Source organism: Lontra canadensis, unplaced genomic scaffold (genome assembly GCF_010015895.1).
Source record: "Lontra canadensis isolate GAN:19392208 unplaced genomic scaffold, GSC_riverotter_1.0 scaffold9, whole genome shotgun sequence".
NCBI classification, from domain to species: domain Eukaryota; kingdom Metazoa; phylum Chordata; class Mammalia; order Carnivora; family Mustelidae; genus Lontra; species Lontra canadensis.
Genome location: NW_022631003.1, coordinates 16649465 through 16663904, shown reverse-complemented (window position 1 = coordinate 16663904; position 14440 = coordinate 16649465). Strand labels below are relative to the sequence as shown.

At 36.4% G+C, this 14440-nt stretch overlaps 1 long non-coding RNA gene across 1 annotated transcript; it reads right to left on the bottom strand.

Annotated features, from left to right (window-relative positions):
• Positions 1-6125: 6125 nt before the first annotated feature.
• On the bottom strand, positions 6126-13072 carry LOC116866173. Its single transcript, XR_004382355.1, has 4 exons — positions 12507-13072; positions 10220-10297; positions 9612-9772; positions 6126-6304 (listed from the first exon to the last, which is right to left on the bottom strand). It is a non-coding gene; the product is annotated as an uncharacterized LOC116866173 (long non-coding RNA).
• Between the last annotated feature and the right edge of the window lie 1368 nt (positions 13073-14440).

Here is a 14440-nt window from a genome sequence, read left to right as displayed (position 1 = left end):
TGCACACAGCAGGGGTATTAGATCTCGGGTACCTAATATACAGCCATTGATCCAGTGAATAAAAAAATTTCTTTTTATCTTGAACAGAAGAGGACCAGAAATAGTTGCATTCACATGGAATGGAAAATATTCACTTAGTTTTGCTCCAGAGATATGTTAACCATTGCATCTTTGATGATATAATTTAAATTATCTGTCATCTGGACATTCCACAGAACATCACATCAATAACATCATGCTGATTGGACAAGATAAGCAAAAGTTAGCTTGCCACACTGAACACCTGGTGGAGATACATGTTTCAGAGGGTAGGAGATAAACTCTATAATAAAAATTTGAGGGTCTGCCATTCTTACGAAGTTTTTAGGAGACCCGGGGGTAAAGGGCATGCTGGAAGATCCCCTACAAATTAAAAGCTTGCTACATTTGCATCACCGGTTACAAGGAAGCAAGCACAATAGCTGATGGCTCTTTCTGGATTCTGGAGATAACACATTCCACCTAGAAACAGTATCCCACATATTGGATGATATAAAAGACATAAGTGTGAGTAGGGCCTGGATCAGGAAAGGGATCTGTAGAAGATTCAGGATGTGATCCAAGTACCCCTGTGAACTGGGCCACATGATCTGCCAGATCTATGGTATTGTATGTGTCAGTGGTGGGAAAAGATACAATATAGCTTTCAGGTAAGAGACTCATGGAACTAAAAAGGAGCTGTTCCATCAAAAGTATGTGGAGGCGATCCGTGAAGCATAAGGGGTGGAATGTGGTTGCCACAGAGGTGTCCACTCAGATCTCTTCAAGAAAACGTGATGCAAAGAACCTAGAGACATCATACTTCCTGACTTCAAACTGCATTATAAAGCTATAGTAATCAAAATTATGGCATCAGCATAAAAACAGACAAATAAATCAATGGAAAAGAATACATAGCCTAGGGGCGCCTGGGTGGCTCAGTGTCTAGCATCTGTCTTCTGCTCAGGTCATGATCCCAGGGTCCTGGAATAGAGCCCTGCCAAGGCTCTCTACTCAGTGGGAAGCCTACTTCTCCCTCTCCCACTCCCTCTGCTTGTGTTCCCTCTCTCGCTGTGTCTCTAATAAATAAACAAAATCTTAAAAAAAAAATACAGAGCATAGAAATAAACCCAAACATATATGTTCCATTAATTTAAAATGCAGCTAACAATATACAATGGGGAAAGCATACTATAATAAATGGTGTTGGAAAACTGGACAGCCACATGCAAAAAGAATGAAACTGAACCCTTACTGTAAAGTCCATAAAAGAATTAACTCAAAAAAAAAAAAGAAAAAGAAAAAAGAAAGAAGAAAACATAAGAGTTGAAACCATGAAGCTCCTAGAAGAAAACAGAGGGTAAGCTCCTTGACAGTGCTCTTGGCAATAATTTATTTTGGACTTGACACCAAAAGCAAAGGCAAACAAAACCAAAGGGACTACATCAAACTAAAAAGCCTCTACAGACTGAAGGAAACCACAAAGAGACAACCTATGGAATGGCAGAAAATATGTACAAATTATGTATCTGATAAGTGGTTATTAAAAATGGAGAGGACCTGAACAGAAATTTTTCCAAACACAAGCTACAAGAGGCCAAAAGGCACATGAGAAATTGCAACATTGCTAATCATCAGCAAAATGCAAATCAAAACCACAATGAGCTATCACTTCACACCTAGTAGAATGGCTATTATCAAAAAGATGAGAGGGCGCCTGGGTGGCTCAGTGGGTTAAGCCCCTGCCTTTGGCTCAGGTCATGATCTCAGGGTCCTGGGATCGAGTCTCTCATCGGGCTCTCTGCTTGGCAGGGAGCCTGCTTCCTTCTCTCTCTGCCTGCCTCTGCCTACTTGTGATCTCGCTCTTTCAAATAAAAAAATAAAATTTTTTAAAAAATGAGAAATATGCCAACAATGTGGAGAAAAGGAAAAGCTCATACATTGTGGGTGGGAATGCAAATTGGTACAGCCATCATGAAAAACATTATGGAAGCCCCTCCAAAAAATTAAAAATAGAACCACTATATGATCCTGTATCTGCAACTACATGTTCACCACAGCTTTGTAACAGCTATGGGAACAACTTAAAGTGTCCATTAATGAATGAATGGATAAAAATAAATGTGGTATCTCGGGGCACCTGGGTGGCTCAGTGGGGGGAGCCTCTGCCTTTGGTTCAGGTCATCCCAGGTCATCCTGGGATCGTGCCCCGCATTGGGCGCTCTGCTCAGCAGGGAGCCTGCTTCCCCCACAGCACCCCGCCTGCCTCTCTGCCTACTTGTGATCTCTGTCAAATAAATAAATAAAATCTTTTAAAAAAATTTTAAAAATGAGGTATCTCGATGCAACTAGATGCTATGGGATATTATTCAGCTATAGAAAAGGAAATCTTGCCATCTGTGACAACATGGATGGAATTTGGGGCATTATGCTAAGTGAAATAAAAATCTGACAAAGAAAGATAAATACTCTAATCATCTATGTGGAATTAAAAAACAAAAACTCATAGGAAAAAAACAACACCAGATTTGTGGTTGGCTAGATGGATTTGCAGAGGTGAGAGGGAGGATAGGTGAAAGTGGCCAAAAGGTACAAACCTCCAGTGGTAAGATAAATGAGTTCTGGGGATGTCATGTACATTATGCTGGCTACCATTAATAATGCTGTATTGTATATTTTAAAGTTTCTGAGAAAGATCTTTAAAAATCTCGTAAGAAAAATTATTTTTAGACTGTGGTGATGTGTAACTAAACTTACCATCGTAATAATTATGCAATATATACACATAGCAAATCATTTTTAAATACCTTAAGTTGATACAATGTTATATTTCAATTATATCTCAATAAAGCTGGTGGGGGGGTGTGACTTGATGCAAACAGCCTCCAGTTTCAACTCCTGATCTGTCACAGCATTTGTATGGAGGCTGATTTCTCCTCAGGCTGCTCCTAGCTTACTACCCAGGCCATTTCTGCCCAATGCTGAATTGCCATAATGGGTAATCTGCTCTAACATTCCTCTATCAGGCTGGCAGAGACTTTCTCAGAACAGTTTAGGTCTGATGCTCTTTCCATTCAATTTTCTTCTGTCATAGGTGTCAAATGCTTTTTCGTGGCTACTGTTCCTTCTCCCTTATACCCTTCACTGGCATCTTCTTCAGAACACCTCTAGCACATTTGGAGGATCCAAAGTGACACTAGCATGGATGCTTTAAAAAATAAACTTTTATTTTTTAAAGACTGTATTTATTTGGGATGCTTGCGTTGCTCAGTTGATTAAGTGTCTGCCTTCAGCTCAGATTATGATCCCAAGGTCCTGGAATCAAGTTCATCAGTCTCCTTGCTCAACAGGGGGCCTGTTTCTCCCTCTGCCTGAAGTTCTCCCTGCTTGTGTGCTCTCTGACAAATAAGATCTTTAAAAAAATAAAAATATATTGTTATTTACTCTAGAGAGACAGTGGGAAACCACATCAGAGAAGGGGAAGGGGCAAAAGGAGAGGGAAATCTCAAGCAGACTCCAGCACAGAGCCCAACAGAGGGCTTGACTCCACAACCCTGAGATCATTATCTGAGCCAAATTCGACACTTAACTGACTGAGCTACCCAAGCGTTCCTGAGCGAAGATTTTTTTTTTTTTTTAAGATTTTATTTATTTGACAGAGAGAGATCACAAGTAGGCAGAGAGGCAAGCAGAGACAGAGACAGAGAGAGGGAGGAGGAAGCAGGCTCCCTGCCTAGCAGAGAGCCCGATGCGGGACTTGATCCCAGGACCCTGGGATCATGACCTGAGCTGAAGGCAGAGGCTTAACCCACTGAGCCACCCAGGCAGCCCCCTGAGCTAAGATTTAAAAAAAAAATATTGGGGCGCCTGGGTGGCTCAGCGGGTTAAAGCCTCTGCCTTCAGCTCAGGTCATGATCCCAGGGTCCTGGGATCCAGTCCCGCATCCGGCTCCCTGCTCGGCAAGGAGCCTGCTTCCTCCTCTCTCTCTGCCTTCCTCTCTGCCTACTTGTGATCTCTGTCTGTCAAATAAATAAAATCTTTAAAAAAAAAAAGATTTTTAAAAATATTTTTGAAGGGTTATTTTACAGGCGGTTGTAGAAAAAAGGGTTATTTTATAGGCGGTTGTAGATCACTGAGAAAATTTAAATTTTTTTTTTTAAGATTTTATTTATTTCACAGAGATCACAAGTAGGTACAGAGGCAGGCAGAGAAAGAGAGGAGGAAGCAGGCTCACCGTCCGCCGAGCAGAGAGCCCAATGTGGGGCTTGATCCCAGGACCCTGAGATCATGACCTGAGCTGAAGGCAGAGGCTTTAACCCACTGAACCACCCAGGAGCCCCGAGAAAAATTAAAATTTATGATTGAATCAGCTTAGACCATCAAGAGGATTTCTTACTGTGCTGGCTTTAATGGATTGCATTTTAGTGTCATAGTACTGATCTACATTGTGGGATATCTCAAAATCAGAACATACTGCCTCAGTTGCCTAGGTGGCTCAGTGGGTTAAAGCCTCTGCCTTCGGCTCAGGTCATGGTCTCGGGGTCCTGGGATCGAGCCCTACATCAGGCTCTCTGTTCGGCAGGGAGCCTGCTGTCCCCTCTCTCTGCCTGCTGCTCTGCCTACTTGTAATCTCTCTCTGTCAAGAAAGAAAGTAAAATCTTAAAAAAAAAAAGAACATACTGCTTCTCTTGTGCAATTAAGATTTACTGTGAGCACAAGAGAGAGCGAGCATGCAAGCAGGGCTCAATCTCACAATCCTGAGAGCACAATCTGAGCCAAAAATTAAGAGTTGGCTGCCCAACCAAGTCATACAGGTGTCCCTGTAATTTTCTTATTCCACTCTTTGCCAATTTTGTTACACTTCTAAGCAAATGTATAAGACCTGATACTATGTATGATTCTAACCCTTCTTTTACCGTTTTTGCCCTTTATTATGGCTTCTCCACCATTTGATTTAGTACAACTCTGGTAAATCACATTAAATCATTTTTAGGGAAACAAGTCACACTATCCTAAATTATTCCTTATGGTATGTGGTATGCATATTCCTCACTTGTTTAATTCTCCTGATTAAGAAAAAGTTATTGTTATGAGCTGACAGGGAATAACTGGAGACAATATGAAATAAAAGTTTTCTTATATAAAATTCCTTAGTCAGTCAATGAAGTGTAGAGATAAGGAATAATCAGTCTAGGAGAAATGCCACAAATGTGTACACGCACATACATGCGTGCACACAGTATTCCAACCACAAAATCTTATGAAAGGAGCTTACATAGGAAAACCAAGAAGTAATCAAGAAAGAAAATCTTATGGACTTTAATTCTGAGATGAAAAGATTCAGCAGCTCTTGAGTAAGATATCAGTAACCAAAATTTACAGAATTAAAGATTAGTATTTATTATTCAACTATGTGCTAAGCACTATACATGTATTATAGCAAAGCTATACTTACACTTTAATCTAGTAAAGTGGGTACAATTATTCCAATTTTACAAATACTCCCTTACAGCTTGAAGAGGGTGATTTGTCCAAAGTCCATGTAACCAGTAAATAATGGAATTAGAATTTGTATCAATATCTGACTACAAAGAATATCAGTATTTTTTGTCTTAAGTATTAGGGCTGCCTCTGTATACACACATATGTATCAGATCTTCTCTAGTCTCTAGTTAAAGAAGATTAAAACACAGTGAGTGGTACTGTGATGAGTGTATGTCGGGGAGCTGTCAGAGTGAAAAAGAAAAAAGTTGCACTTCTTCAGAAATTAAAAAAAACACAGAAACAATTATTTAGCATGGACAGATAAAGTGGGAATGGAAAGGGGTAGGAATAAATCCATGTAACACACATTTACATGTAAAATGATACATATTTTAGTGCCTATGTACTAAAAGGAGAAAGTAATCATTTCCAAATATATTACAGAAAAATCAGTATGTCAAGAACCAAAGGAGTTTGCAAAGTGAAGAAAACGAAAGGATAAAGAGAATGACACATGTGGAGCTAGACTTCAAGTCTAGCCATATGGACTGAAGTGAATTCATGTAAGATGGAGTGGGCAGGAATAACTGCCAAAAGAAAAAATCACACTCCATACTATTTGATTCCCAGTTCTGGTGTTTTTATTTTAGAAAACACATCGAATCAAACAGGTTAGAGCTACTGCTTCCTTGTTCTGGGTATTTCTATACTCCATTTCAAAAAACATACAGTCAAATCTATCTTCGTCCATTCTGTGAATGAAGTAATAAGCAAAAAGGATCACTGGTTACTTCAAAAGAACCTAGAGGGGAAAAACACATACAGCTCACTTAAATCAGATTTAAACAGTCTTTATAATTAAGATGAGAAAAAAGAAAAAAAAATTGAAAATTAACAAAATGTGACAATAAAATATTACAAAACTGTCTAGACTACCAAAAAAATTTACAACTGTTTTATTTTTGTGATTACCACATTTGCCTTTGTGATCTCACCTGAAAAAGGTATACTAAGCATACTAAGGTATGGTCTGTTATTCTGACATATAAAGATGTATTAGCAATATCATCCCTTAACAATCTTATTAATATAGACAACTGTGATTTTAGTCAGAAAAACTGTACCAAGAGAAAAACCCTGAGGCAAAAATAATTCTTGCAAAACTTCACACAAAATAAAACAAAATTATAGTAAAACACCTCAACAAACAAAATTAAATTTAAATGTTATGCTCTTACCCTATTACCTTAGGTTACTTTTTTTTTTTTTTTAATTTTTATTTTAAGTAGGCTCCATGCCCAATGTGCAGCTTGAACTCACAACTCTGAGATCAAGATTCACATGCTCTATGGACTGAGCCAGTTAGGCCTCCCTACGTTACATTTTCAGTTAAGTTATACAATAAACAATAAATTCTGGTTCAGATTAAAATTCAAGCTGGTTATCTTCTTTCAGTTCTAAAGCACTGCCATCTCTATATGTACCATCTCTATGTGAACTATATATGAAAATTTGTAATAAAAAGAAAACTGTCCAAAAAAATTTAGAAATTCCAACCATATTAACTTAGGGTGCATAGTTTTGTGTTCCATAAATATTTCTTAATAGAAGATAAGTTCCTTTTATACCTTTTTTTTTTTTAAAGGAAAGAATACTACATATTTAGACAATGGTACCAGTTATTCTAGCTTCACGTTACTATTCATCCATGGTATAGTGATCTAAGGAATCCATTCCTCTTCTCCTTAACCTGAAACTGCAAAGAACCTGAAGGTTCTTTGCGTCTTACCTTAACAAGGGACGCCTTTTCATTTCCAAACCTTACAAATGATGTGCTCATTAATTTTACATATAAGCCACCTAAAATAGTCACTCACAGCTTGCCTTAATAACCTTTATTTGAATAGATTTCCCACCACAGGAGATAACCACAAGCACAAACAGTGATAACTTTTTATTGGTATATCACAGCTCTCATCACAGAGCATTTCATTTCTTCAGATACTACAACAGATTTAGAAAGATGCATGATATATAAGGCAATGAGAACTTTATTAGCAGGTAGGAGACTTGGGCCCTTGTTGTGGTTCTGTAATCTTGGGAAAGTTACTAACTTTTGTGAACCTTAGTTACCTTACCAGCATATTCAAAATTGTAATATATAGCCTCTAAGCTTTCCAGCTTAAAAACTCTAAACTTCAATCACAGGCACTTGTATGCGGTAGTTCTGTTATTACATATGTTAATAGGAAACAGGACTCCTCTTCTTTAAATAATAATTTCTCTTCTGGATATCCTGTTTTCACCATCTAAAAAACTTGAAAACATTTATGTGCTACTTTAATGAAGCTAATTAACACTTCTAAATGTTTACATTTATACTATACTATTTATATTATCCTAGAAAAAAAGACTTATTGTTTCAATTACTTTTATCTAAAAGACTAAATGTTTATTTTCTCTCCAGTTATAAAATACCTAAGTCATAATGCCATACTGCACATTTCAAAGTTGCTAAGAGTAGCTTTTTAAAGTCCTCATCACAAGAAAAAAAGAATTCTATAATTATATATAGTGATGCATGTTACTTAGACTTACTATGGTGATCAATTCCCAATGTATATAAATATTAAATCATTGTGTTGTACATCTAAAACTTATATGTCAATTATATCTCAGTAAAAAGATTTTCTAGTAAACATGTTCTAGTAAACATCTATAAATTAGTAACTGCTTTCCTGATTTCATTAGAAACTTGAAAAAAATCAGAATCAATTTGAACTTAAGTCTAGATGAAATTAAGAACCCCAGGACTTTTCTTTCTGTCCAATTGATCTTAAAACAGCTTGTTTCCAGCAACAACAGATACTATAGTTAAAATAAACTTGTGGCTGAATGAGTAAATGGATCTGCATCTTACTATAAATTTCAATTCCGAAATTTAATCTTTCCAGGGACTTTAAAATTCTCCATTTCTTCTATGTAGCCTCTCCAAATTCTAAAATAGGTAATTACAATGTTGATACTCTGATTAGTGTCTTAAGGTACTTGTTGATGCAAAAAAAAATAAAGCTGTTTACTCTGAAAGATACAAACACGGAGAATGCAAATGAGAAGGGAAGGACACACACATACAGAAAAAAAGTGAGGCAGAGATGAAAAATGGCAACACTGGGAAAGTAAACTTCTGAGGAAATGAATGAGCGAAGCATACAGGGAGACCAAGAGGAGGAAGAGATACACAGATAGGGAAGAAAAAACACAAATGAAGAAAATGGAAGAGGGGTGCCTGGGTGACTCAGCTCAGGTCATGATCTCAGGGTCCTGGGATCCAGCCCCGCATAGGGCTCTCTGCTCAGTGGGGAACCCGCTTCCCCCACTCTCTCTGCCTGCCTCTCTGCCTATGTATGATCTGTCAAATAAATCAATAAAATCTTAAAAAAAAAAAAAAAGAAAATGGAAGAAAATAAGCACAGAGACAGAAAAGCAATGAAGAAAGGTGAACAGAGTAGAATGGATGAGCAGACACAATGACAAGGAAATGAGACTAGATAGATAAAAGATAACTAGTTAAAGAAAAAATTATTTTTACCCCGTAAGTTTTCCAAATTACCTACTTTTGTTGCTATCTCCCCAGTGTTGCTAATAAAAAGGAGACACTTTATTTTTTATAAAATGGTTAAACAATATATATGTCATTTATCTGGCAGATTTTTAAAAACCTGACTTATTGTGAAAGGCATAATTTTTGCCATCATTGAGATTCACATATTAGATGTGAAAGAATAACTTGATTGGGGGGGGATAATCTTACAATGTATATATCTATCAAATCATTATGTTGTATACTTTAAATATCTTACGCTTGTCAATTATACCTCAATAAAGGTTCATATATATCAATATACTGGGGAAAGATTCCTAATTTTACATAGTGCTAGTTTTTTGTTTTGTTTTTTCTCCCCCCCCAAAATAAAAAAAATGATAGTACCTTCGTTAGGCCAAACTCATCCTAAGGCAAGGACCTATAAATCCATTTATGATTTCATACCACAATGTCATATATACCAGTAGACTGATTAATACATTCTTAGTAGAAAATAACTTACCATTTAGAGTCAAAATCCAAACATTTTAGTCCTGTTTCCATTTTTTGCCCCCTTTCCTTCACTTGGTATGTTATGCTCTATCTCTTCTATGTAGATTCTTTCAGTAGCGGTCAATCTGAAGAATTCCTTCTTCTGCTGCCACCTACCAGTTTATCTCTCTGCTGCAGCAGAAGGGTATATAGAAAAAGTTCTTGCTTACTATTCAGATTAAATGGAAAAATTCCTTTAACATTTCATATTTTCACATGTGTATGAGCTTCCTCACTGATTCCCCAAGACCTCCCCACCCAAGTCAAAACAACAAAAATCCCAATCACAAAAAATTAAACAATGTATGATCAATATTCATGCTAAGCTGGGAATTTTTTAAGAGGAAAGATGTAGACACTCAGCAGTTGCCATCTCAAGGAACCATTTATTTTGTTATACTTTCCTTTTTCACCTATCCCTACAATCTTATGAATAAGTGAGCAACTTAAAATTTTAATGAGAGAGTCCACAACTCCTGTAAATTTTAAGTTCAGAGACTATTAAAGAATTGTGGAAGATGCAGCAATAAAGGAGTTTTTAATAGTAATTCTAGAAACTAAAGGCATTAGGTGCTTTACCTGCATGAGTTTTCAATGTTCTGGACTGCTTATTGCTCAATGGCTCTGAATACATTAAAACACGAACACATACGCCACCTATATTTAAAATAGGGTAGCATTTGTATGCCCATATAAGCATTGGGTGTATCTTTTGCAAGATTAAGTCACTGAGTCCTTTTAAAAGGACTGATCACAAATGCGTATTTCCTCAAACTGTATACATACACAAAAAAAATCAGGTTGAAAAAGGGAGACAGAGGGACAAATGTAATAGCAGTTGTAGAACTGGAAACTAACACAACATAAATGTTTTCTGTTTGTTAAAGTCCTGAGATTAATTTCTATTCCCATTCCCTTTGTCACTGAAGGTTTGGGTTTCAAGTTTATTCTGTATTAGCTATTAAAGAACAGTATCCACTAATGAATAATAATAATGGCTTGTTTTTGTTCCACCCCCCTACTACCTTTACCCCAAAATAGTTCTGGCAACATAAAAAAATAAAACAAACACTGACATAAGCACCAAAGGCTAGTCAACAGTGGCACTGCAGTTACATTGCTTCTACTTTCTCATTCCTTCCCCCGTTCTCAAACCCCACCCTTTGACCTCTGTATATGGGATGAGCCTGAGCAGGAGAGTTGGTGATGTCAGGACTGCGCCGTTCCCACGGATGCTCCTAGAGGCCTGCTGTGCTTCTGGGAACTGGGGCACAGTGATGTCTGTCTGACTGAAACCTAAAACAACAACAATTCACCCCACCCCTCATGTTCCCAAACCCCACAGTAGCAGCCAGGTATATATGCTATATAAGGCCCAGCTAATAAGTTTGAATATGATGAAATCTGAAAGCAAGACCGTTCTTAACAAGTCCGTGACCTTCATGAGGAAGCTGAATGGAGACTGTTAAATTCTCCAAGTCCCACACAATCACATAGTCCACACATTCTAATGCTTGCCATTCTTAGCAAGAGAACAAGGTTCTCTGGTACAAGCCCTTTTTAGTATATATCATAAATTCCTTCAGGAGGCAGTTGGGATTCCTCTGTTAGTAAATTTTACTTCAACACATACATATTTTTGTCTTAGGATGTTTAGGGAAGAGATGGCCCTATCTTATATGAGTGAATTGAAGCACAAAACAGGTTAATGATTAATTTTATGCCTTCAGCTGTAAAATGCATAACAAGCCATGATATCCTATTAGCTAACTAGTGAACTTAAAACCTCTTCAGATAGGACATCTAAAGTCACAGAATAAAATTGTGCAGAAGTCTATCCTGAAAAGGTCCTGATCACTGTCACTAAAGTTCTACCTAACAGCGGGGTGGGGGTGGGGGGGTAGATTATCTTCCCAATGATAACAACTCATATTAGAACTAAAACTTTGGGAAAGACAGGAGGAGAAAAGAGGAAAGGGCAAGGGACTGGTGTAGACAGAGAAAGGTATACTACATTAAGTAACAGAAAGGCTATATTAAAATGGACAAGTTGTATTGCTATTCCTGCCACTAACTTTGTTTTATATTTTATAGCCTTATTGTTTTATATTTTATAGTTAATGGGCTTAATGATTTGTGCTTCAGAAATGCCCTCCAATCTGTTAGAACCTGTGATTTTTAAAAATATGAACCATTATGATAACCTGAAACTGTTCATATCTACCTCTTTGTTAGAACTAGTGTCTTAGAAATACTAAAATGATTAGTTCCTAAGATCACACTGTTCCTAAAATAACTGAAATGCTATTATCTTTGTCTCATCATTCCTTTTCACTTTCATGATGTCACAGAAAGAGAAGCACTAAGATCAACTCAACACTATGGTGAGTTTTTACCATATATATAACCTAGAACCTAATTTTACCTTTTCAAAACTCTAGTTTTCCATACCTGTCAACTCCTAATTGATGTCTTTATACTGTGAGCTCACTGTGTATTCCGAACACCAACCCCTGAAAAAGCTTAAGCCAGAGTAGCACAATGGAAGAAACAAACAAACCCAAAACAAAAACAAAGCCAAAAGTCACACTCTGAAATACTTAATTATAGACATATAAGCAAGGAATGGAATTATCTAAATGGCTAAAGTAAATCCCCAAAGTCCTGAGTTCATCCCAACCACTTCAAACTTTACCCCCAAAAGTTCTTCTTTAATCAAATTATTTGTTAGATATACTTATGCATTATTTTCTATACAAGAGTTTTTACAAATCCATGGTTGCCTTTAAAGTACATAAAGAAAGAAAAAACTTTAAAAAGAAAGTAAAGTTAGCCTTGCGATGGAAAGAAAGGAGAATCAAATTACCTGCAAGCAGGCTGGGGCTGTGCCTGAATCCAAACCGCTGCATTTACCATTCATTATACAGCTGCATTATTGGGGGAAGGGGAGTTTAGAAGGGCACTGACCCCGAAAGTTCTCAATACTTCTCACTCATCATCAGGAAGGGGGAAGAAGGAAAGTTTTTTCTCTGGGTATTTTTTTGTTTGTTTGTTTTTGTTTTTTTGGCTCCTGAAAAGGCTGGCAAAGAACAGTAACAGTGCAAGCAGTTAGAATATTTCTTTAAAAACAATTTTAAAAAATGCAAAACATTAAGGAATTTAAAACACCAAACTTCCGTTAATATAGAAAGAATTTTCACTAGAGTTAGGCAGCCACCCCAAAACAGCATGGCAAAAGGGCACTGATATAAAGGAAATAAAATACCACACAAAAATCCAAAACAAAACTAAAAACATTTCAAATTAAACCTGGAAGACTAGAAGATTCCAACAGCAGATTTCTGGCCACTACTGAAACATTCCAAAATCCAAGCTTCAAAGGCGCCTAAATGTATCTTAAATGAAACTTTGTTGTTGGTTTTTTTTTTAAGGGAAAAAAAAAAAAAAAAGAAAGAAAGAAAGCAGTGAACCTGGTTATAAATCCTGCAATATATTACATTTAAAATATCCTAGTACAACAAAAACAAATTTTAAATGAAATTAAACAAACAAACAAACAAATAAAAACAGTAGCAGCAGAGGTTACCTGTCTGAGCACCTACATTTTCTTAGGAGGGGATCGTGTCTCACCAGCCATATAGCCCATAAACCTTCTCAAAAAGAGTGAGCCAGGAGAAAAATGTAACACAAGATTTGATTTCACAATGTCTCTACGCTCCCCCGACCCCAAACTGGGGATTCACTGAATGAGGAGAATTTGTTTTTCCACTGTTTTCTTCTTGAGAAAAAGAAGAGATGATTTTGAAAAGTCAATTCTTTCAATGCCTTCGACACCTTCTTAAAAGTCTGATAAAGTGCTTGATGAAAACAAGTCTCTTGGTGATTTTTTTCTAATGTTCCAGCATATTTTCTTATTGATAGCATATACAGAAAGATTTCAAAGTTCAGTGGAGCAAAAGTCAGCAGAAATGACCAATCAATTATTAGGCACCAAAAAAAGAAAAAAACTATTAAAAATTTTAAATGAATAGGTCGTGTGTGTGTGTGTGTGTGTGTGTGTATGTGCACATGTGTATGTAGTCCAGTTTTCATCATAGGTAACATAAAAACAGTATCAGAATTACTTTTAAAATACAATTAAGAATTACAATTTTTAAACAATACACAATTTTACAATAATTCAGATTTGGGCATAAGAATTACACATAATTGATAAATACATTTTTACCTCTCATAATAGCAATGAAGATTATACAAGTTATTAAACAATATGAAAATATATTTAACTTTCACTTAAATATCTGGGGTGTTTCATCTGGGTTCTTCCAGAATGATTTGTTCATATTCTTTACCTTAATTTGAGGGAGTTCAAGAAGATATTCACGTTTTTAAACTCTAAGATGATCATTCCTAACCTCTTTATTCTAACGTGTGTGTACAAATCCAGAAATAGGTTGGTAAAGCTATGTTTTAATATAGTGTGAATGCACAAAACATTGATCAGTAGTGAATAAAACTAAAGGTGAAATAATCTTATAATTGTATATGGTTAGTTTGGTAAAATAGTTTTAAAGGCTATCTACATTTTTCCTGATACCTTATCCCACCCAACACAAACCCCTGAGCTTTTCATCAAGTAGAGAGGGTGTTCTATTAATGTTTTAAAATTTGCAAATCTATATACATGTGATATATGTAAGTATTTAATGTATCATAATTTATGTGACAACCAAAGCTCTCTACACAATCATATGAATGACTTAATTAAGCACTTCTTTCTCCCTCATTTATTTCTCTATC